The 26,432-nt window shown below is 42.4% G+C and overlaps 1 protein-coding gene across 2 annotated transcripts in view; it reads right to left on the reverse strand.

Annotated features, from left to right (window-relative positions):
- LOC311500805 (bifunctional heparan sulfate N-deacetylase/N-sulfotransferase 2-like) overlaps positions 1 to 24,629 on the reverse strand; it is a 68,124-nt gene extending 43,495 nt beyond the window's left edge. The window contains exon 1 of one of the 2 annotated variants that reach the window (XM_084562398.1): positions 24,522 to 24,629. The gene's annotated coding sequence lies outside the window, so the exon portion shown is untranslated. Of the gene's footprint in view, positions 1 to 24,367; positions 24,502 to 24,521 lie in introns of those variants that run through there. The other variant, XM_084562399.1, reaches the window with a different exon arrangement.
- Between the last annotated feature and the right edge of the window lie 1,803 nt (positions 24,630 to 26,432).

Below are 26,432 nucleotides of genomic sequence, written 5' to 3' on the forward strand. Positions count from 1 at the left end.
CAAACAGAAATCTATTACTACTATTTTACTATTACTATTTTGCAACAAATAGTACATGACTGTAACACATGCAAGATGTACAGCAAGATGAAGCCAAAGCCTGCTGCAGGTCTGCCCTTGGCCTCCAAGTAATGTTGGAACCAGGCGTATGGTACCTCCATATCATCGATCATTTCACGCGATTCGGCGTAGGAAACATCGTCAAAACAAAAAAATCCTGTGAAATCGCCAACTCCTTCATTCACACATGGATAAGTGTTCATGGTCCCCCGCAGAGACTATACAGTGACAATGGTGGAGAATTCAATAATGAGGAGATCAGAGACATGGCAGAAAACTTCAATATTGAGACAAGAACAGCAGAAGAACAAAATCCTAACCTCCCCTCTGTATTAGCTGATAAGCTACCAGGCTTCCAGGAAAGCATTCACTGAAGCTGAATGCTCAGAAAGAATTAGGAGGGCACTTCGCAAGCAGCTCAGACATACAGATGACAAATATGTGGCAGGAGACAGAGTATAAACGTGCAAATTGTACTAAGTGGAAGGGACCGGGGTGGTTATTGGTCAGGATGGAGCTGTTGTATTTGTAAGACATGGTGGGATTCTTGTTAGAGTGCATCACTCCAGGCTTTGTAAGGTGAACAAACAAGAGCAGGACAAGCAAACTACAGAAGATGATGCTAACAGAAAAGCAGAAAGTGGGGAAGGTATGACAAACCCTGCAGTAAATAGCTCAGACAGTGACCAGAATACCGACAATGAACAGGAATACATCAGTATCAGGGAGGTGAATTCAGGAGAAGTGTTGCACCTACCACTGACACAAACTAATGTGATACGAACTGAAACAGAACACAGGGCCTGTGGTAACCCCGCCCTTTTGCAGGTGTAAAGTTAGGAACAGGTCAGATTGTAACATTTGTGAGCAGAGATGACAGTGTTCAACATACAGCCAGAGTTTTAGGCAGAGCAGGAAAAGCCACAGGAAAGCACAAAAACTGGTATATACCAAAAATTAAAAGCCGTTTGCAGCGCCTCGCACATGCTGCAACTTAACTGACACGGACACACAGCCTCCTTTAAATGCACCGAGAAGTCCTGACAATAACATCAGTCATCCAACCAAATTAACTTTGCAGGATAACAATACCAGGGTGATAGAGTGGTGTTTGGATACAAGATGTTTTTTTAAAATTGGAAGTGAAATTTTTTGCGGTCGACAGAAGCTTTTCACCAACGCAGAGTGTGCATTTTACTGTTATGTTGTTCTTGTCCTTTTCACTGGCGAATTGAAAATAATGTGCGTACTTCCACGATTCAAAAGCTGTCCTCTCTGAAAACACTCTCTCCCACACACACACACACACACCCACACACACACACACACACACCCACACACACACACACACAGGTAACGTAGGTCAGCAGGGCACAGACGCATCATCACAGCGCTGCGCCTCCGCTGACACAGGTGGCACAGTACTGTCTGACAAAAAGCAGGCTGCAGTCGGAATTTTTCTTTCCTTATCCGGAGAAATTCTTAAAGCAACGGATTACTTTTTAAAAAAAATAACAAAGTTACTGATTACTTAACGCACGAAACTAACGCGTTACGTCACAAGTTACACGAAAAAAGTAATTAGAGTACTCTAACGCATTACTTTGTAACGCGTTACTACTGCAGGAATCAGGGTGCTACGCCACTGAGTGAAATCAGTGACTGAGTTTTTTTGTTTAGCGCCACAACACTTGCACAGAAGGGAAACCACCGGTCGCTCACAGGATGTCACTAACATTGCAAATGCTCAAAGAAAATCATACTGCGACAGGAAACTTCCCAGCACCATCATTGGTCACATATCAACCCCATTCATTCTGGATGTACAACACCAGCCCATCCAGTGCAGCAGCTGCAACAGACCTAGGGAAGTAACTGATACGGCGTGAGCTGGTGAGTTCAGGCCTGCTGAAGTTGACAACAAGCTGGAGAACTACTGGGCCTGGAAGGCATCTTTCATCAGCTCAACTGACAACTTAAAGCTCTCTGCAAGAGAGGAGCTTCATCTTCATTCATTCATCTGCTGAACCCGCTTATTCCTGTTAAGGGTCGCGGGGGTCTGCTGGAGCCTATCCCAGCTGTCATCGGGCGAGAGAGAGTCTATCGCAGAGAGACAGACAACCATTCACACTCACACCGACGGCCAATTTAAAATCACCAATTAACCTAATGAGCATGTCTTTGGATGGTGGGAGGAAGCCAGAGTACCCGGAGAGAACCCACGCAGACACAGGGAGAACATGCAAACTCCACACAGAAACTCGCCAGTCGACCCATGGATTCAAACCCGGGACCTTCTCGCTGTGAGGCATCAGTGCTAACCACCTCGCACTGTGCCGCCCCAAGAGGAGCTAGATCTCCTGTGCAAATGGCTGGGGCCATCATCGTCTGAGCAAGCTAAAAGAATCAGAGCAGTACACATTCACAATGCACCTATGGGCCTCAGGATGCTGTGGCAGAGACTGGAAGAGGTTTACCGCTCATCAGAGGTGATTGAGAACGAGCTCCTGAAAAAGATAACAAATTTTGCTGGACGATATATTGTCCCACAATTTATTGCCGATAAACAATATTATTGTCAACATTATTTTGAGACCATTTTTTCACTAATGTAATGATAATATGGCATAATAATACAAGTACACCCTTTCAAAAGCAATAAACTTTTATTTCTCAGGAGTATTTAACATTGTAATTGGAATGTCAAGAACTTTTAAATATCGTAAATCAGGGGTTCCCAAACTTTTCCATGCCAAGGCCCCCCAAACAGCATTAGCTTCTGGGCAAGGACCCCCTTTGCAAACCCACAGACAATGCTACAAAATATGTAAAGAGTACTTTTTGTAATATGTAAAATGTACTTTTATTCACTATTCAATAACTATTAGCATAAGTGCTGCCTCATATTTTCTGATTTTAGTTGGCCAGGAGTTCTTAGGTTTTTTGCAGCAGTGTCCTCCACAGCAGGGCTGATGGTCTGTTCCTTCAGTCTCTTTCTTGTCAAAAACCTGTCCATTTTGCGCTAGCTACACGCTAGCTTGAGGGGCAAAGCAGCTTGATAAATGGCACAAACCGCCAGGTCTACACAGATTATGAGGTCATGAACAATGTTTCAACTGGCAGGGAATCAGAAAGATGAGCATGGCAAATACGTTGACATATCGAAATTATTATAATATTATTATATTATTTTATATTTTATTATACTATGAAAATGATTTAAAAAAAGAATTCATTTCTATTTTACAATAATGATTAAAAATAATTAGATTCTGTTTTTTTATTTTCGCAATTTTTTTCTTATCTCCCCTCCAATTGTCTGAGCCCCCCTAGCGCCCCCTGGCGGCCCCCACTTTGAAAACCACTGTCCAAAATAACTAAAAACAAACGTAATGAAGGGAACTACACTCTCTGTGAGCGCACACCATTTTGCGCCGTTTCATTCATATTTACTTTGACTTTGACTGTCGGGGCAAAGGTTCCTCTGAATCTCGAGCTGCAGTTTTTTTTTTCCCAGCTGGGAAAACTGGACTGGATGGTTGTGTTTCAGGTGCGCGTACAAGTCAGTTTTATTAGCTTTTTTGTTGCCACTTCTTTCAAACAAATACGACGTACTGGCTCGTCTGTGTTAATGGGCTTCTTCATTCGGTAAAAAAAAAATGGGTGCACTGCACCTTTAGAAAAATAGCGCTGTCCCTTTAAGCAAGACGGTAGTCTTAATTGAAACTGTGCATGGCACACACATGGATGTGTGTCCCTGAACGGGCATGTCTCAATAAAAAGTGAAAAAACAAAACAAAAAGATGAACGTTTGTCTTGCTGTTTGTTTTGGAAGTGCAGCAGATAAATGATTAGACTAGATTAGAGAGAGAGACGAGGGAAACAAACTTGCATGCACATGGCAATATATCAAGGCTGACAAAATGATCTAGTTCGTTTTCATAATTGATTTATCGATTATCGCGACAGGCCGAATCGTCTTTAATAATCGTGATTACAATATTAATCAAAATAATCGTGATTATGATTTTTGCCATAATCAAGCAGACCTACTAACAAATAATATATGTTTGACATAAATAACCATATTTACGCAATTGCCGATATCAGATAAATACGTTGTTTCAGCCCTAAATGTGTTAAATTTTTTCTCGACTGTTAAAACACAAAACCTGGTTCCTGAAGAACAAAACCCCAAACCTTTTCATCATTCCCAAAAGCACACACACATTTCCCATAATCAAAAACACAATTAACCTGTTTCCACACGTCTCAGTATTCAAAACTCTTTCTGCAAAACCTTATACAAAAGTGGCCAAATAAATCATTCATTGCATTGCAATTGCATGTGTTCAATCAGCAACACATGCTCTCAGTATAATTAACTCAAGTTATCATAACCTAAACTCAGAGACCACACCCTTCTCCAGGTGAAAACACTCTTACACCTAAAAATTGTTAACACACCAATCAGAATTGGGGGTCAATACATAGAGCCTGGAGCAGGGGTGGGCAATTATTTTTCCCAAGGGGCCACATGAGAAACCGTAAATATCTTGGAGGGCTGTGCCAATAGGCTGAACTCAATTCTGCACCCGCAGTATTGGTATGTTTTATTTTGTGCTGGTGTTTTCAGTAAAGGGATGATCAAGAAAGCAATTAGTCAGCTTGAAATGCTTTATTGACAATAAACACATTCTCTTATTCTCTTAAAGGTGCAGTAGGCAAGTCTTATAAAACTAACTTTCTGTCATATTTGCTGAAACTGACCCTATGTTCAAGTATAATTGCATGAAGCAGGTCATTTAAAAAAAAAAATTCGGCTCCTCTGGCCCCACCTAGAGCCTGTAGCGCGATTTGCAAGACATCCACCGCTCCACATTCAGATGCACCAATCAAGTCCAGGGGTGTATCTAACAGAGTGTCAATCACTGCTCATGGACACGCATTTCATAGCGCCCTCCACCACCTCGACCTCGCCGTGGGCGTGTAGAAGGAGCCGGGATGTAATCCTCGTCTGAGGCCTGTGCCTCAGCTTCACTCTCAAACGTCTAACCACATCAACAGGTAGCGGTCATATATCTACCACATAGCAAATTGATAAATCTAAACTGTGGAATAAAACGCCACAATGAATGCTTCTAACTGTTACTGATAGCAAACATCACCGATGTAGGCTACTTTCAGAAACATCCTAACCTTGGTTTTGTCCTAAAGTTGACTATTGCTAAATATTTTGACCTAAAATTATTTAGCAATAACGAAGGGTATTATAAAAACTATTTTGTTGTTGTTACGTCGGTGTGTTCCATGCTAGTTTGTTTACTCACTCTCTCTCGGTTCTCTGCTCGTGCACAGTATTTCAGGGCCAATATGCACGCGCTCTATCGTGCACAGCTCTCCCTTGTGGGGGGAGGGGCTTGGGAGACCGTTTTGGGCTTTAGCGGAAAGTGGGGAGGGACTGAGAAGTTGTCGATGTTCAAATTTCTTGGCTAAGTCCTGGATCTTCGCAATCCTGCCTACTGCATCTTTAAGTGCAGTTAATTAAATCTTAAATGCAATCTGTACCAATGAACTTTTAAAATATAAACAAAATTTATTTAGTTATTTAACTGTTAATCTATTAGTATGATTTGTTGTTTTTTTAAATGACCATATATAATATTTATATTGGCTAATACTACTGTATATTAAATAAATGATCATTCATTCGACATCCTAAACCACACACTCAAGGCCCATAACTGTATCCGGCATGCAAGATAATATTTTATAAGTATTTTATAAGAACTGGCCCGCAGGTATTTTGCGTGCGTTAAGCAGAACGTCAATTAGCTCCTCCTCCCAACTTTATTGACAAACTTGTCAGAGTCCCATGGTTGCCTTGGCAACCGCTCAGCGTATCGGTTTCGGCAGCGCGACGCACTGAAGTTCATACAGTGGACCAATAATACTAAAATATGTTAACGGAGATTATGACACAAAGACATAGTAATGATGTACCAGTTAGCAGCATCACTATGTCTTCATAACCAGTTAGCAGAACAGTTAGCAGACAACGGGCTAAATCTGTCAGCTTACTGTTCCATGGTAGCACACAGGGCTAACAGAAAGCTTACTAAAATATAAATAACACAGACCTGCCAACCTTTTAGAAATTTTATGAGTACAACCCCCCACATCGGCTACAACCCCCCACATCGGCCATCGCGTCACTTTATGATGATGAGGCCTCATAAGGATTGTTCAGCGTTTTCCAGTTTTACATGGAGCAGTACCAATTTACGCCACACGGCGGCGCCTCCTTTGTTTTCATTGCATAGTTCAGCGTGTGTCACTCTTTAATCCATCTCTCTTTTTTTTTTTTTTTTTTTTACATCCGCCATCTCCGTAATGTGGACGCAGGTGAAGGCTACAAGCCACGAACGTTTTATTATCTGTTATTATAGTGTTATGTAATACGCCGTGAGACCTGGCTTTATATGGTTCCGTTTAATAAATGTATTGTGCTGAAATCCCTGTGCTGCCTGCTACTTCATGTTGAAGCATACTACTAGCAATCCATCCGGCCCTTCCTGCTGAGAGACAAGCTGACAGATGAGGGTGGACTCACACCTGGTGAGATGGATTACAGACTACCTCACAGAGAGACCACAGTACGTCAGACTGAAGGACTGCACGTCGGACACTGTGGTCAGCAGCACCGGAGCACCACAGGGGACTGTGCTCTCTCCCGTCCTCTTCACCTTGTTCACATCTGACTTCCAGTACAACTCTGAGCTCTGCCACATGCAGAAATACTCAGATGACACCGCGATAGTTGGCTGTATCAAGGATGGACGGGAGGAGGAGTACAGGAGCCTGGTCGCGGACTTCATGAGGTGGTGCAGGTCCAACCATCTGCAGCTAAACACCTCCAAGACCAAGGAGATGGTGGTGGACTTCAGAAGGAAGAAATCACATCTCCAACCTGTGTCCATCAACGGGGTCGATGTAGAGGTGGTCAGGACTTACAAATATCTGGGGCTGCAGCTGGACGACAGGCTGGACTGGACAACAAACATGGACACACTCCACAGGAAAGGACAGAGCCGTCTGTACTTCCTGAGAAGGCTGGGGTCCTTCAACGTCTGCAAAAAACTGCTGCAGATGTTTTACCAGTCTGTGGTGGCCAGCGTCCTCTTCTATGCTGTGGTTTGCTGGGGAGGAAGCAGCAAGAAGAGGGACGCTGCTCGACTGGACAGACTGGTGAGGAGGGCTGGCTCAGTGGTGGGCACAGAGCTGGACTCTCTGGTGACAGTGGCAGAGAGAAGGACCCTGGACAAACTGCTGTCCATACTGGACAACGCCCACCACCCTCTGCACAACACCTTCATCAGGCAGAGGAGTGTGTTCAGTGGCAGGCTGCTGTCTCAATCCTGCTCCACCAACAGACTGAAAAACTCTTTCGTCCCCCTGGCCATCAGGCTGTACAACAGCTCTCAGTGATGGCAGGAGACACAATAGACAATGGACAAACCTTTTGCACCTACTTACTGGACACTCTGTCATTTACCATGTCTGTCTACCTCTGCTACATGTGGTGACTGTGATTTTCATTCATTTTTTCCCATTTGTAGCTCTCATATTTATAAAAAAAAAAAAAAACCTACTTCTACTGGTCACTTTATATTTCTAACAGGTCACTTTATATTTATATTTCTAACAGGTCACTTTATATTTTTAACATAGTTTATAGTTGTATAAACATTTTATTTCTAGTCACTTTCTATTTTTTATGTAGCTTTTGTATTTTATGTTCAATGTTTGTAACTGCTACTGGATGCTTGAATTTCCCTCGGGATTAATAAAGTATCTATCTATCTATCTATCTCAACAAGTCCTCCAACTTATACGACCACAGTGGTCGTTTGTACATGCACTGGAAAACGACCCACTGGGTCGTTTTCCTTTCTTGCACTAGCGCTCCTACCGGTAACAGGAGAGTATTGCGGATTGCGGGGATTAATCCACTTCATCGGTATGTCATAGTTGGACGAATTAAGGTAAGTACAGCAAATGTGTTTAATTAACATTTGAGAACAATATAACATGTTGTCAGCTCGTTTTAATGTTGATTCGCCTTCTAGTATACTATCGAGAATTACTACGGGGGGTAATTAACGTTATAAGAGCTAACGTTACATTAAAACAACTAGCCAAAAGTTTTTTTTTTTTTTTTTTTTTTTTTTTAAAGGTAGCTAGCTAGCTAGCTAGCTATCATGATAACAGTTATGTAAATATGACTTAGAAGACGTCAGGACATGCACAGGTGAATATCATGTTTGTAACCATGTTGCTAAAGCTAAATAAAGTTGTTTAAAAAGTGAAAACCTGGAATGGAAAAGGAGAGACAGATAAGACAGGTGTCCACTGGTGTCTGTAAGCCGATTTTCAAATGCTATTATCATACTTTACATACTTAATTTACCAATCACAGTATCTATTGTTCTGAAGAGAAAGCGTTTGTTGAAGTAGTTAAGTAATATATTAATATATAACTGCCCTATGTCTGAAATCAGGCATGGTCCCTGAGAACCTGAGGCCCTCATGACAGGTCAGAGTGATCACTGGATCATTTAAAGTGTGAAGTAGTACACAATGTACATACTAGATTGTGTACTACATGCATACTGTGTTACATAATGCACCTTTTTATCTAACTTGGCTACACTAATTAATCGCGTCATCTTCAAATACAGGCTGTTGCATACATAGCCAGGTATTATGATTACAAAATATCCGCATACCTGAGGAATGTGTCGTTGTACATTTTCCAATAATCTTAAAGTAATTTAACAGTAATACTTAATGCTGTCTGTCTGTCTGTCTTGCAGTGGGACAAAGTGGAAAAACTCCTGGGAGCCAAAAGACAACATTCAAAGGTAACATCCTGAAATAGCCAATAAATTGTTTGACACTGTTACTGTGTCATAGTGATTTTGTTATTGTTGCTGTGTTGTATGCCAGTTATGGAGACTGACAGTTATTATATATTCTTTGATATAACTGCTTTATGATCTGTTTTGCTTGATCTTTGAGGAGACAGGCTACATGAATTAATTCATTCATTCATCTTCTATACCCGCTTATTCCTGTTAAGGGTCGCAGGGTCTGCTGGAGCCTATCCCAACAGTCATCGGGCGAGAGGCGGGGTACACCCTGGACAGGTCACCAGTCTATCGCAGGGCTAACACAGAGAGATAGACAACCATTCACACTCACGTGCACACCTATGACCAATTAGAATCACCAATGAACCTAACCAGCATGTCTCTGGACGGCGGGAAGAAGCGGGAGTACCCGGAGAGAACCCACACAGACACAGGGAGAACATACAAACTCCACACAGAAAGGCCCAGTAGGCCCATGGATTCGAACCGGTGACCTTCTCGCTGTGAGGCATCAGTGATAACCACCCTGGCTACATGAATGATAAATGTTAATGTCTGGTAATGTTTTAAAATTAAATACCTGCCACCTGTCTCTGTCTGTGTTCATTTCCATTCAATTCAGTTTCACGATTGTTTACAGTTTATAAATTAGCAGCCTGAATAGGTTTGTTTTCACTAAAAAAGTGTGAGGGGTTAACAGACAACTTCATCCAATCACACCCATTACAGTAGCTTAGCCAGCATAAAAGACAAGCCCATGTCATCGAGAAGTACATTCTTACCCATCAGCTGAATTTTTGTGCTTATATTGCTTGTTAATTACTCAGAATTGATTTAGTTTTGATTAACATTTATTGTTAAAGGTATAAGCTGTGAACCAGTAGTTACACTATAGGTGAGGATAGAAGTTACAATATTCTGAAATCAAGGAATGCCCCTGTTGCATATCCACATTAGTGTTTTGTTGAGATGCTGTTTTTTCATTGAAACACACAGATGTCAGAAATGACCTATTGGACATCATAACAACGGTATGTGTAACTGATTTGCTCAAAGTCCCTTGACAAATAGCTGTTGTGATGTTAGTTTACACACAGGTTCAAAATGTCTGGTGGAATTAATTGGCAAAAACAAATGAGCAGATACAATATAAATTACTAATTCAGTTGTAAATCTGTCAGATATGATTACCTTACATGATTTTTTCTCATTGTTAAAAAAAAATACTTATATAATGGGCTGAGCCCTCAAAAGGCTCTCTGAATCTAAGCCTGTGCACAGCTGTGTTCATGAAATGTGAAAATCCATACTTTGTTGTAGGACTATAATAAAGATATTGTTGGAAAGGTCTCAACGTGGGGAATAACATATGTTAGTTTAGGGGTTGTAACCGACTCCTTCTTTGAACTATTGACCTTTGAACCCTGACTTCTGAGAATTTTTGAAGGCTTAAGGCTAAAGTAATTCTGCATCAAAAGGGGCTATAGACATGGGACAAAGTGCTGTAGAAAGCTTATGAACTCTGCCTTTTCTGCCTGTGTGACTATACCTAGTGGATATAGACAGCAAGTGGGGGCGCTGTCCAAAATGTTATCTTTTCACCCACTTGACAATTATATGCTTAAATTCTGGTAAGAAATGTGTTTCCCACACCCTTAAACCCCCGGCTATGTATTCATTTTATTATTTATATCCTCCTATTCAAGGAAATCACTAATCGTGGTAGAAACTACAAATCCCTTGAGCTGCGACATATAGCTTGATACCAAGTCAAGATATTTGTAGTTTTTTTCAGTTTTCAAACATATATGTTAAAATAGGGTTGTAAAAAGATATATATACTGATTACATCGAATATCTAGTATTGCCGAACTAGCGATGACATTGCTTTAAGTCGATATATGTAAAGAAAAAGTAAAGAGAGTTTATTTAGGATGTGTTTAGAACCGCACAATATAGATTTACGCCAAACAGAATTGCAGTTTGGTTCTCCCGCTTCAGTAGGCAGGGTTTGGATTGGTTTATCTGCTGAACACATGAAATATTTACTACAGCCGAACTTGTAATGGCAGTGATTATAGTTGCTTTAAGTTAAGAAATGACACACAACACTGCATTTGAGTCGTTTATTTGAAAATATTATGAAGCTTTGTTGTAGCTTGGTTGAGCGGCAGAAACCGAACGCAGCCAATCCACGGCGAGCAGCTATAGACAGGAATCGAATGAGTCCAACTACGTCACTAGGCTTTCTGCCGACCTCATAAGCCTTCTTTTAATAATACTGTTCAAAATGCACCAGGTTTAACGAATGCATTGAGTAACACGGCATTACTAGCATTCACTTTGAGGATGTGGGTAGTATTTTTCCACTAATCGGCTCGTTTTCTACCCCGGGATGACGACGGAGGTTGATCGGCAGATCAGCTCAGGGGGCCGGCCGTTCGTCTCTGAGATGACCCGCCGCCCCCGGTTCCACAGGTGGCGCTTCACTTCTCCGAAAACATCGGAGCAAACTTCCAACCAGGCGTTATTTGGATAAACTGATCACATATTGGGGATCTGCACCGTTACTTTCTAGCATGAAAAAATATTAAAACTTAATAAAGTGACGTATTAACAGCTATAGAGCGGGAATTAAAACAGCTTTTAGCCTGCCTATTACGATGAGGGCACCAGCGCGGCTCGTCACCCCCAAACGTAACACTGGGTCGTAATTTGGGTGCAGGAAAAACGACAACTGTGGTCGTTCTGTAGAGGAGGACAGTCTGATCTATCTAGCAAACGTGGCTAAGCTTCTCTCCAACTCCACGTTACAAAGCCAGCAATCATTAAATTTATATCTTGCCCATTTCCCAAGTTGACAACGAGGTTCATGTGACAGAAGAAGTCTCGAATCCAAAAGGAAGCAAAAATACATAACGCTAACGAACGTTACAAGACGATAAAATCTCCCCGCTTCGCCTGCGCTGTACGACCGGACCATACCCGGTGCAGCAACACATTACAAACCGGGCTGAACACCGGATTCCACTTCCTGGTCTCATTTGTAGTTTAATTTCGGCATACTGCTAATAGTTATATTTAATAAAGAACTACACAGAACACACGGAACTAACTGTGAATGCCACCGACGCATTGAACGAAATGCGAATGAAGCGGTAAATGCACATCAGGATTTAAGACTTGACGAAATGTAATTTAAGACCTACGATGCAAAATATGCTCGTATTTAAGAGTTTTTTAGGCCTAAATTGGCATTATCAAATTTAAGACTTTTTAAGACTTTTTAAGACTCGCGGGAACCCTGTATATGGCACAATCTGTAGTTTCCCCAAAAGTTAGCTGGTGTAGCTTATGTTCAGGTGCGCCTTATAGTCTGGAAATTACGGTATGTTTCGGGGTGGGTTGGGAAGTGTTTGTGTGTAGTAGGCTACCGAGTTCGTTACCTGTTGCCCGGCGGTTCAGCCGAAGCACCCAAGCCTGCAAGTTATCCGGCCAGCCTGGCTTGCTTTAGGCACTGAATTGAACTGAATGCGCGAAGCATTTGGCTAAGAGGGGCAGGTGGGCGGAGGGTTAAAATGCAGCGCTCTGATTGGCCGAAAGCTTTTCACTCCACTTACACGCTGTGGCTCAGTGGCAAAATCAACGTCATAGATTGCATAGAAAGTTTAGAAACTGAAACCGGCGAAATGCGAGGTGCAACAAAATGCGTACCAAGAGAGCAGCGAACCGTACAAGCGTACTTAAGGGTCAAAATGCGTGCCGAGTATGAAAAATGCGTACATGTTGGCAGGTCTGATAACAACACCACTGCAGCTAAACACCAGTCTGTTAACATACATGCTAACATACAGACACACTGAAAGTGACTGACGGTTAGCTAAATAACAGCAGCATGTTTAACCCGGCATTAGCATGCTAACTTAGGACACCACGCAAAGAAAAAAAAAGTTCTGTCCGGATGATCTGTGGAGAACAAATGACAAGCTTTACGCAGGCCGGTCAGAGTCAGTCAAAGGGCCGTGTCATGCCCAGGTCTGGCCTAGAGGCATGTTCATGTCCTTTGGAACAATGGATCCCAACCATGCAGAGGTTGAGAGACAACAGAGAGGACGGAAGAGGAAGAGGGAGAAGACAAAGACAACAAAGTGAAATCCGTGCCACTGTCGTTCATCATGTGGTGGTACATGGGAGGACAGTGAAAGAAGCTGGCCAGCTAGACCAGCCAAACTTAAGCCGTTTCACAGTTGCATCCATTGTCCGTACTTTCAGGAGGGAAAACAGGTAATTTGCCTCATTGTCACTGTACATGTACATGTATTGCTTCACAGTACGTGCACAGTAATGTTGTAGTACATGCAGACTGAATATCCACTGTATGCTGTGTAGTTTTTACTATACTGTACCACAGTACACCATAGGTCAGTAATGGTCAAATTTCATTTTTTTCCAGAACTGAGAGGCAGCCAGTCTATTGGAGCAGGCGGTGATTGCTCACTGCTGAGCAGGAGACTGCCTTAGTAAATATGGTGATTGCCAATAATGCCATCACTTTGAGGGAGATTCAAACCCGCATTTTTGAATACCAGGGAATATTTCAAGGAACTAACAGCATAAGCCTTTCCACCATTGACCGGGTAACACAGCAGAACCACATAAGGACGAAGCAACTTTACCGCGTGCCTTTTGGGAGGAATTCTGACAGGGTTAAGGAGCAACGATTCCAATATGTGCAGATAATTGCTATACTGTACAGAAATCCTATAGTATGTAAAGACCCCTCTTTCATTCCAATACACACAGTACTGTGTTTGAAGTAAAATGTGGGTTTTTTGACACCTGTAGACAATCGTAAAGATGGATGCAATGGCTGACCCTCATGAATACATCTTTATCGATGAGGCAGGATTCAATCTCACAAAAAGACGCAAAAGGGGCTGCAACATCATTGGACAGCATGCAATCACACAAGTGCCAGAGGGGAGGCAACATCACCATGTGTGCAGCCGTTAGCAATCGTGGCATCATCCACCACCATGCCATACTGGGTCCACACAACACTGCACTACTCCTTCAGTTTCTAGATCAGCTGCACAATAACATTCTCCAACAGTAAGGGGAGCCAGGGCAACCAGAGCAAGCCCAATACGTTGTCACTTGGGTTAACGCGAGCTTCCAGCATACTCCCCTTTTCTAAATCCAACAGAGGAATTTTTCTCAGCATGGTGGTGGAGAGTCTATGACCGCAACCCATACACACAGCACAATCTCCTGGAGGCAATGGTGAATGCCTTCTCTGGAATCTATCCAGGGTTGGATCCAACACACAAGGGGATATTTCCCACGCTGCCTGGCGAGAGAAGACATCATGTGTGAAGTTGATGAAATACTGTGGCCTGACCCTGACCTGAGACAAGATCATGCTGATGATGATGCCGATGCTGATGAACCTGTATATGTAGGGCCCTATGATTTCCGCGATCACGGAATCGCGGACGGAATCGCGGAATTGGCCGATAAAAACGGAATCTACTTTTTAACGCAGAATTTGACGTAATTTTACTGCAATGCTGTTTTCATGTGGAAGAGGAACGTACGTCTAGGGAAAACTGTATTGGGAAGGAAGGGAAGCAAATCTGGGTAGGACCAACAAGCCCCTTCGAAAGACTGAGCCCCTCCCCTTCAAAACATTGTAAGCATGGCGAAGCGGCTGCCTATGGCTCTGTCTTCGTCGGTGAAAAAACTGCGAAACTCGGTCGCTAACCCCCCAGTACAGAGCCGAGCAGTTCCCGAACGACTTATATGTGTCAGGCAGAGGTTGCGCTAGACTTTTTCGTTGTCTGTCATTTTGACTGACAGGGTCATAAAAATCCCGTCATAATCTATTTTTACCAGTCACTTTATTTTTTTTTTTTAATGATAATAATGACATATTCAATAGCATTTAATTTTCATTCACTTTTAATTAATATAGCGGACCTGTCACTCTTGTTGCATCCCTCTCTTTTTTTTTTTTTACTTCCTCCATCTCCGTTATGTGGACGCTGGTGAAGGCTACAATCCACGAACATTTTATTATCTGGTGTTCTGTAATAAGCCGTGAGACCTGGCTTTATATGGTTCTGTTTAATAAATGTATTGTGCTGAAATCCCTCCACTTCCGTCTCCTGCCTGCTACTTCATGTTGAAGCATACTACTAGCAAACGTGGCTAAGCTTCTCTCCAACTTCACGTTACAAAGCCAGCAATCATGAAAACGAGGTTCATGTGACAGAAGAAGTCTCGAATCCAAAAGGCATACATATCGCTAACAAACGCTATGTGACGAAAAAAAATCTCCCCGCTTCGCCTGCGCTGTACAACCTTACCATACCTGGTGCAGCAACACATTACAAACCAGGCTGAACACTGGATTCCACTTCCAGGTCTCATTTGTAGTTTAATTTCAGCATACTGCACCTTTGATGACTTAGGTTGTACTGATTTCTCCGCCTCCGCCATGTTTCAGAACAGCGTTAGGGTCTCTCCGATGGTCTGTCCTCTACGTCCGCTCCGCGCTCAACTCAACTTCTTTTTTTTTTTATACAACAAACATCTCCGTGGCCTAATAATCGTGCGACACAACTATTCGATAATGAAATTCGTTGCCAACTGCCAAATCGAACTTTATCGATTGTTGCACCCCTACTGTATATACGCCTGGCTCTGAATGCTCTGACTTCTTTCTTCAAGAAGGTTGGCTAACAAGGCAAAATATCGCTCTCTGCTTAAAAATAAAATGAGTTCAGTAGTTGTCCATATGAAGAGGGTTGCCAACCGTCCCTTGAAAAACAGAATCTTTCCGTATTTAGAAACAAAAGTACACGTCCCGTATTGAGCTGAAACGGGACACACTTTGTCCCGTATTACCATAAGAATCAAAAATAGTGAGAAAAATGTCAATGGAATGAATGAACAACAGGGCGCTTTATGTGAAAATTTACGGTGAACTTATTCCCAGGCTGTCTCCTTCTCTGTGACTAATGAGCAGACAGCGGGAATCCAGCTGATCTCATTGGTCAATTGAGGTACTGTTGTTTGCGAAGAAGATACTGGAAGACAACAAAGCAACAACTTTTACTCGCACTTTCTGTTTGAACTTTTCTTATTGCACTTTTACAAGAGGAAGCTCTGCTTTCTCTTGTTTTATATTTATACAGTTTTAAGTTAGGCATGACAGCTTTCTGTTAATTTTGTTACTTTGTATTAAAAATAAATTGCTGAATAATAATTTGTTTTGCATGTGTTCATATCACTCAAAAATATGCATCTAATTCAATTCAGGTTCGAGTCAAATAGTTCAAAAATCGTTTCACACACAAAAAACAAAGCTAAAACAAATTCACCATGCCGGGAAGGGTAAAGGCAAATGGGTCGGCTGGCCCTGCCAATGAGGTGTCCCTTATTTATTTTTCAGGGAGATGGCAACCCTTTGTGCATATGTTGTTCTGCATTTACACAATAGGATACACTGACTCCTTCAGTATGTTGTTGTAATTTCTTTATTTGTTACCGTGATTACTTTTATTCTCTGGCCCCTTAAGGTTAGATTATGCTTCCCGTAGTGATCACGCAATGGTCACGCAATGGCCACGCAGTTGCTCGGACGCAGTCGTGAGACCGTGATGGTTCTGCGTGGGGTTTACGTGTCGAAATGCATGCCACACCGGTAGAGGGCGCTATGGTTTTTTGTAGTGATGCACCGATGTAAAAATTCTGGCCGATACCGATAACCGATGTTAATATTGCTGTTATGGCCGATACCAATATTTACCGATGTCGATATATATATATGAAACACATTTTTATGATAATCAAAATCATTAATCATCAATAAATAATTTTTTTCTTTTACTTTTGCATTTTATTTTCAGAAATGACTGATACTGTATTCTGATAACATTGAAAAATATTTAAGGTACAGTAGTAGGCCTAAAAAATGGCCAAAGCCACTTAGCAAAATAAGATGACTGATACTGTTTTCTGTAAACATTGAAAAATCTTTAGTTGAGCAGAGATGTCGTCTGTTTGGTCATTTTTCAAAGTCTTTGAAGAGGATCCTATGCTGTATGTAATGACTCCTCGCTATGCTGTATGTAATGACTGTGAAGGCCGGGTGATGCGAGGGGGAGCTCGTGTCAAATCGTTCAACACAACCAATTTGATCACCCACTTAAAAAACAAGCATCCCGAAGCCTACAAAGAATATGAAAAACTAGCTAATGCTAAGCAGCGGAAGAAAGCTACTGCTATCAGAGCTAGTGAGCGGAGCGCGAGCGAGCGAGGGGCGGAGCGGATGGAATTTTGGTGGAGCGCGGAGCGCTTGTTAATTTAGAGGCCGGAGCGGGCGCTCTGTTCCGCTCCGATACCGCTCACACCACCAGCCTGACGCGTGCCCAAATCCACCCAGAATTCATTTCTTCCTAATAAAACCAAAACCGTTCATTTTCAAAAAAAATTGCCATGGCAAGATGGAGTTCGTGAAATATTTTAGAAAGGAAACTGATAGGGTTATTTCTCCCTCTTTTAAATTGGAGCGAGCGTGGAGCGATTTCGCTGCAGCGGGGGAGGACTTTTAGGTGGAGCGGGGAGCGAAATTGAGCGGAGCGGCCTGACGTGAATTTGAGCGGAGGAGCGGCCGACTGAACAGCCACCTGAGCGAGGAGCAGGACATTCGCACCGCTCAGCTCCGCTCACTAGCTCTGCGCACACATCAAATACACAGGAATAATTATCGGCCTGTTCACATCGGCTCTTTTTGTACACCTGACCGATACCGATGTGTAAAAAAATGACCATATCGGCCGATATTATATCGGCGGCCGATATATCGTGCATCACTAGTTTTTTGTGACCGACCGACCGAGACTCTTGTGACTATCTCGCCTCGTTATTTACCTTCCGGCTTTTGCCGTAGTCACAGTGAACGATGGACACCGAGACAGAGAGACTGGCGTTGGAGCTCCAAATTATTCAAGCAGAGGAAGAAATACTTCTATTGCAAATTAGGACACGACAAAGGAGACAATGATGTTTATGAGTGGAAACCGGAAAAGCGGTCTCCAGCGGATGTAGTTAGCGGACCAATCACAGCCAATGCCGCTGCGTTGCGGCTGCGTTGCTGTTGCGTCGCCTCGACGCGCGTCGAGGATTTTTGGGAGGTGCGCGTCTGGCCCTTGCGTAGGACGCACGGGGGTCCGCAAGGACGTAATAGGTCCGTAATAGGTCCGTACGCACGGACGCGCTGTGTCAACGCGGAAGCATAATTTCGGCTTTAGTTTGCAGTTTCAATACACATGCCTACAGCTAGGTGGCACTATAAGCGGCCAATTTACGTTTTGGCTCATATCTCAAGAACCGTGTGACCTAGAAACAAAATCAGATTCTCCCTCAGATTCCTCATGTAGCCCTTGTTCTAATGGACTAGGCCACGCCCATTTCCGCCAGCCATTTTTTTCACCATTTTGAAAAAATTGCACCTCAAAGCAAAATCAAGTCCTCCTAGACCATTCATTCAATTCTCACCAAACTTGGCATGTATCATTTATGGACCAAGATAATGAAAAGTTCTCAAAAGAACTTTAGCAGGGTTATTAATTACAAAGTTAATGGCTAATTAATTTTTATGGCTTGCAACAGTATAACTCAAAAGCTAATATTTTGTGAAGTATATACACAAATTTAATCAAACTTCATATCATTGATAATAATATGATTCTGTACAAGCACCCCAACTTTTGTGACCTCTAGTGGGCGCTACAAAAGCAACATTTCAATAACTCCAAAACTGCAATAGTTAACTTCATGATATTTGGCATACACAATCTGTAACATATTGTGTAGACGCCTATTAAGTTGCGTGACATTACATCTACAGGGGGCGCTACACGTGACACGCAAACATTTTAACATGACTTTAAGGCCTATAACTTTTGAAGTATTCCCCCAATCCTTACGAAACTTGGCAACCGTCATTATAATATGCTTGTAGGGCTGGGCGATACATCGATATAAAAAAATATATCGATATATTTTTTAATGCGATATGGAATTAGACTGTATTCCGTATATCGATATAGTTCAGATTTGCGCTGTGATCCTTGCTCCAGGCAAGCTGCTGACCCAGACCTCTCTGCACTGCTCCCCGCCCCTCCTCTTTCACGCACAGAGGAGTAGTGCAACAACATCTGCGGAGTGTGCGGAGTAAAAGAAAAAGCAGTGGCTCAGTAATTTGAAGATGGTTTGGATTCAAAGTATGAGATGAGCAACAAAATTACGTTATATGCAGAGGTTGCGCTAGACTTTTTCGTTGTCTGTCATTTTGACTGGCAGGGTCATAAAAATCCCGTCATAATCTATTTTTACCCGTCACTTAAATTTTTTTTTTAAATGATAATAATGCAATTCAATAGCATTTAATTTTCATTAAAATTTCAATAACTTTAAGTACTTTTTAGTATTGACAGTATTGTCTTTAAATGGTAGGGAAAAAAAAAAAAGTTTGGGCTGCCGACACTTGTCCGTACTCGGACCGGGACTGCTAGCACTAACAGCTCTTAGATGGCACCGTAGGGTTGAAGTGCTTCGGTGGTATGCAAACTCTTTTATTTTGCACAATTTGCACAAAAACTCATCAGTCCTAGCAACGTGCTTTCACCTGATTCCTCCATTTTGGTAGCCGTTAGCCGCATAGACAGAGACATATGCAGGCATGCAAACTGGTCAGGGGTCAAAAAGGTGAGAAGAGTGCGCGAAGAGGGAAATGGCCACGAACCCCCCCCCCCCCCCCGTAAACAGAGATTTACAAAGACAACAGACTACAAATTCACTAATTTTTACCAAAAAAAAAACTTTTGAGCCATTGACCCTGAACAGCTCAATGGCTGTTTTTCCTCGGGCCTGAAGGGCATATTTCACTGTCTGAATGGAGTTGAATGTGCCAATTTTCATGTTTCCACTTCTTCCGTCAATAATCTCATTCATGAGACTGAACGAGGATTCAACTCTGGGGCCGTGAAAAACAGAGAGATTTCCGGCGTGTGAACGTCTTCTTTTGCTTCTCCCTTGTCGAAGACTGAATTAATGAATTGCTGTAACGTACTGCGGTATTGATCGGTGACGTGCATAGCGCTTGCAAGTGGCGGGTAAAGTCTGTGCATGTTTAATAAACACATAGGGGCTAAGCATGGGGCTCTGACAACACATTTCAATATGTGTTCGCGTCTGTAAATAAAGTCAGCGGTTATATATACCGTATTTCCTCTAATACAGGCCCGGGCCTTTATTTTACTCAAGCGCATCGCGGTCCAGGCCTTTATTGGAAGGAGGCCAGAATTAGAGGCAGGCCTTAATTTCTATTTGAGCAAAACGAACTACGAGTAGAATTAATAAAAACAAGATTTTGTGTCTATTTGAACCTATAAAATACTAGGTTCATTTATTGAAAACGTACAGTTACCATAACATGGTATGCTTACAGAACATTAACAACAAATGAGCGGCGCGACGCGGTCGGAGCGCACTGAGGACAGTGAGTCCGCTGCCGGTCGGCAGTCGCGCCGGGAGCGAGTGGGCCCCGTCCCTCCCCGCACGGAGAGAGGGCGCAGTGAGCACTGATTCCACGACCCTAGGGAAGCGGTGAGGTGAGATGCGGGGGGTCGCTGTAAAGCTCGCGGCCGGAGCCGACGAGCCACCTTCGCCCCGAGCACTTACAGGCCGCGCACCGCCACGGAGGAAATGCGCCCGGCAGGGGCCGGCCGACGCTGGGGAGAGGTCCCGCTGAGGGGATCCTCCCACACCGTGCCGCCGAAACCCTGACCCGCCGAGATGGTTCTAATAATAGCCCCGGCCGCTATTAGAGACCGGCCTTTATTTACCTCCGCTGACAGCGAGACCGGCCAATGTTGGAGACCCGGCCGCTAATGGAATACAGGCCAATATTAAAGGATTTACGGTATATAGAACATTATATTATTATATTATTAAAATATATTAAAATAAAAGTCAACGAGTAGGCTAGCGCCCCCCCCCCCCCCAAATATTTTCTCCTCGGATTTGCACGAATCACATAAGTCACCCAATTTGGATTGAAAACGGCGAATTTCGCCGAAAGGTGAGGAGTTTGCATGCCTGCATATGTACATATATATTGCATATTATGTCTATGGTTAGCCGAGCTCTGACATGCGCATCAGTACAATCGGTGTACCAGGAAATCGTGCCATGATAAAAGTTCTGCGATGTTTGGAACACAAAGTGCGATTAGAGACAAGAGCCAATTAATAATGTCACTCGCCACCAAGTGATCAGGGGTGTGAATTGCAATCTGTCAAAATGACAGATGGCATTCAGATTTTTCCATCACAGTTTAAAAAAAAAAAAACGGTCCATGACGGAAAATATTCGGTTAACATGACAACGACTCATGGTTATATCTAGATAGTGCCATAAACAAGTTACAGCCAGGCGTGGAAGCACTACCAATCTTTTTCACCACCTAAAACAGTGGCACAAATTGCAGTACGAAGAGTGTGTGAAACTGTGCGGTGCAGAAGCCCCAGTTGCAAGCCATCCACAACCCGAAAAAGCTCCATATCGGGATATATATCGTATATCAATATTCAGCCTGAATATATCGAAATATGACTTTTGGTCCATATCGCCCAGCCCTATGCTTGCTTACAATCATGCCAAGTTTCGTGACATTCGGGCTGTCGGGGGCAACGACTACATGTTTATATCTCACAAACCACCACAGTAAACTGCTTCAAATTTGACAATACTAATCTGTGAATGACTCCTTACACATCCATCAAGTTTGATGCAATACGGTCTACAGGGGGCGCTACTAGTGACTTATGCCTCTGCGTCCCACTTGGGGACAGCTTGGCCTAGGGCTGGGCGATAATTCGAACTCGATACGGGATCGTGATAAAATTTTGATCGATTTCGATAATATGCTTGGGACATATTATTCGATATCACATGAAAAAGCACGCGCAACAACAACAGTATCAGAGTCTGCCGGCTGCCATATGCAGGTAGCACACGCCCACTTCCCAGCGAGCAGCGTGGCTAGGCCTACAGTTGACAGGGAGACAGAGAGAGAAGGAGAGGGAAAGGAGAAAAAATGAGCGAAACTGAAGTCGAGGGCAGCGAAAATAATGGTGAACGTGAAAGCGACATCACTACATCACTCGAGACCGAAGACATTGTTGAAAAAAAAGGTAACACGACGTCAATTGTGTGGACGTGGTTTGGATACGGCAAAAGCGACCAGGAGCAGGCGAAGCCGGTCTGCAAAATATGCCGGCGATTGGTACCAGCCAGGACGGGTAACACAACAAGTCTTGTCCACCGCCTGAGACAGCACCACCCCAGTGATTACACTGAGAGTGTGACCCTGCGGGCTCAAACTGTCACGACACCACACACACAGCCAAGCAAGACCACTACGCCGCCCGTTAGCATCGCTAGCGGGAGCGGCTCTGTTAAACAACAATCCATCCAGTCGTGCTTTGCAGCCATTGCCCCGTATGAAAAATAAAACGGAGCAAAAATATAACGAGCGCTATTATTGCCTCGCTAAAGATATGATGCCTCTGAGCACAGTGGAAAAAGACGGCTTCAGGAAACTGATCAAAGTGTTAGACTCTAGGTACGAGCTCCCTGGTAGAAAATACTTTTCTCAGTTGTTTTTTAAGTTGTTTAAATAAGTTGTCTGCATGAAGACCTTACCAAAAACATTTTGTGCTCATTATTGGAAGGCATATTATTTAATTTTTTATGTTATTAAACTTAAGAATAAAGTTTCAGTGAATCTCTTGTTTCTTCAAGCTTCAGGATGTCCCTCACACTGGCATCTGCAAAAACTATATCGTGATAAGAATCGAGATCGATCAATATGGAAAAACATATCGTGATAACATTTTTTTTCCATATCGCCCAGCCCTAGCTTGGCCACGTTATGGACCTCTTTCACTTGCGATGAAATTTCAGATCATTGATAATAATATGATTCTGTACAAGCACCCCTACTTTTGTGACCCTTGGTCTCTAGGGGGTGCTACAAAGTCAACATCTCAAAATCTCAAAAAGTGCAATAGCTAACTTCATGAAATTTGGCATACACAATCTGTAACATATTGTGTAGACGCCCATCAAGTTGCGTGACATTACGTCAAGAGGTGGCGCGACAGGTGACACATTTCATTCAAATTTAAGGCCTAATAACTTCTGAAGTATTCATCCAGTCCTTATGAAACTTAGCAACCCTCATTATAATATGCTTGCGTACAATCATGCCACGTTTTGTGAAATTCAGTCTGTAGGGGGCGCTACAACCACTACATGTTTATATCTCACAAACCACCACAGTAAACGCATAGAACCCCACCAAATTTCGTTGCTTCTGACCTGCCTGACTGTCATTCACTTGTCAGCCAAAGTATTCCTCCGCAGACAATTTGCCTCCATTCAGGCCGTGTCCGACCCACTTATGCCTCTGCATCCCGCTCGGGGACGACTTCGCCATGGCATGGACCCCTTTATGATTGCTTGCGATCATCTAGTTCTATTTTTTGTATTTTGTGCTGTCTATCTTATATCCGTGCGTTTCATGCAAGCAGTGATATGACTGGATTTTGGTTCAACTTAAAACGAATCCATTTTTCAGACAAAAATGCAGGTTTATGTTGGGTTATCAACGTTACTCTCTCACCCACAGTCTGTGTTTTTTCTTTCTTCGTCTCTGGTCTGTTGATGATTTTTAACCTAAACAACATCAATAATTGGCTTCAATGAGATAATTTACTAAACACGACTGAGGTATAACCGCAGATAGGTGAACTTTGAATTGAAAATTAGAACTGCTACTGCTAGCCGTGTATTACTAGCAGCTCTGTAGCACCCAGCGAGTGATCAAAACTCCAAAGCTAGAACAGGACGGCTCAACGAATCAGTTCCCGTTGTGAGCATCGCCAGATGTCAAAACATTGCATTGAGTTACCATTACACTGACGAAAACTGCGGGTTTAGAATAAACGCAACCATTATACGCATAATCAAAATACATGTTTCTGGGAATCATCATAGTAAAATACGACTGCATGAGGAAACCGAGGACTGTAGCTAATATGCTAAAAGCTAGCTCTGTGTACACTAAAGTCTCACTACACGGTCCGTCGCTACGCTAATGTTAGCATAACTAGCCAGCTTTCAGTGTTTCCTGTAGCCTGCACCAGTGGACACATTTGTGATATTAACAGAGTCTTCCTCATGTCCAACGTCTTCCATTGTGCTATCCATATGTTATCCAGTCGGTAGGAATTACTCACAGTGTAAACTCCAGCCCCGTAAACCCTGGGAACACTGGGTCCAACGTCTAGCTGGTGAGGCTACAAGAGCTACCCAGATGATTTCGCAGACAACGGACATAAACTTTAAAACATTGCCTTAAAATATCAAATCTGTCAGTGACTTTGGACTTACCAGTATAAGTTCTCAACAAACAGCAGTTTGGACACAGCAGTGGAAGATGACAAGCATCAGTATTTAGAGTTATAAAGTGAACTTCAGCACGTCACTACTCAATCGGCCATCTTGGTTTATGTTGAAGCCATGGACGCAACCAAATTTGCAATACCTGGGGAGGGTGTAAAATGACCACCCCTTTTTTTATTAGGGGTCCATGCAACGACATTGCAGGATCTCTATTGATTTTGTTGCGATTTTATTAGGGGTCCATACAAACGAAGTAACAGGATCTCTATTGATTTTGTTGCGATTTTTCTTCTTCTTCTTCTTACTATTATTATTATTATTATTAGGGGTCCATGCAAACGAAGTTGCAGGATCCATATAGATATTGTTGCGATTTTTATTTATTCTTCTTTGCCTTCGCCTTTTTCTTTTTCCCTAAAAGCGTCTGCTGCTCAGAACAAACTGCAAAGGCCAAAGGAATCAAACCTGGTAACTTGGTTGAAGTCCTGGCATTCTACTTTGCCAAGGTGTCAATACACATGCCCAGGGCCGTTTCTAGCTTTGTGGGGGCCCTAGGCAAGATGCTGTTTGGGGGCCCCTAGTTTGTCAAACTATGAAGAGATTCCTAACCCGTGCCACAATCTATTACACTTCATGAGCAAAACAGGCTAGAGTTAAAATTAAACATCTTAAGTTGAGCCACTCAAGCAAGTTAAACTGATAAAAAAAAAACTATAATACAAGAAAAACAACAATCCTCTAAATGTCTATAAAAAACAAACAGATTTTGAGTGTTTAAGTTAAATGTTTAATTTAAATAAGAAAATACAACAAACCAACATTTATTTTAAAGTGCAACAATGAAAACAAAACAACACTAAAAATATGACATCACAGTCTGGCACTTATCAGCATAACACCTAATATACTTAATCAAAGTAATAATAACATTTTATGTGTTTAGGTGATCGTCATGGGGCTTCCTGGTCAGGGAGATCCCTCTGGCTCAACGTCTAGAGCTATAAATATTTTAGAATTGCTCCTGCAAAGACAAGGTTCCTTAGGTTATCAAGCAAAATAGATCATGGCGTTTATTCCTGTTATATAACTGCAGTGATGTTGCTATAATACAGAAAATTAAAAAGAATCTGTTTTTATATTAAATATTGTGATGCACAGTGTCCCTTTAAAGCTAGTACCCAATTACCAATAACAAAGTTGTCACTTTTAAGACTTTTCTGCATTAATTTACACATAGGACTAGTTAAAGAAATGAAGCTAAGATAAATGATCCACTGCCACAATAGTCTAAAATAATAAACACGATGCCTCATATTTATAAATCACTTAAAAAACAAACCTTTAAAATATTGATTTAAATTATAAAACAGTAGCACACTTCTAATTAGAGGCCTATAAAACACACACTAAACTTTGTAAATGAATCCTAAGTAATGCTAAAATAATGTTAAGTGTCAAATATCTGAGAGACAACTTCCACTGAACACTGACAAAGAAGACTAAATAATAAAAATAATAATAATATGAATAAAGGGGTCTGGAGTCAGTCAGTCATGACCATGTCAGGACAGACTGTCCATTCACATGAGACATATTCATTTTATATTAGACAACTTTCATGAAGCAAACACTAAAGCTGAGTTTGTGACGAACAAATCCTAGCCAGCTAGCTAACCTTTATCCAGGGCTAGCTAGCTGGCTAGCAGGACAAATAAACAAACTTGCTAAAAACTTCGTTTCACCTCCGCCTATCCAGCCCATGTCACTAACAAATGCCCAGAGAATGTCTAATAGGAAGAGAAGTGGCACTCTCTGGTTACTTCCGGTTTCTGGACTGGCTGCAGTAACACGTCTCTGTCCTTGCGGGGGCGCTCGCAGGCGAGTGCAGAATGAATTGGA

This window comes from Chelon labrosus (genome assembly GCF_963514085.1).
Source record: "Chelon labrosus genome assembly, chromosome: 15".
Classification (NCBI taxonomy): domain Eukaryota; kingdom Metazoa; phylum Chordata; class Actinopteri; order Mugiliformes; family Mugilidae; genus Chelon; species Chelon labrosus.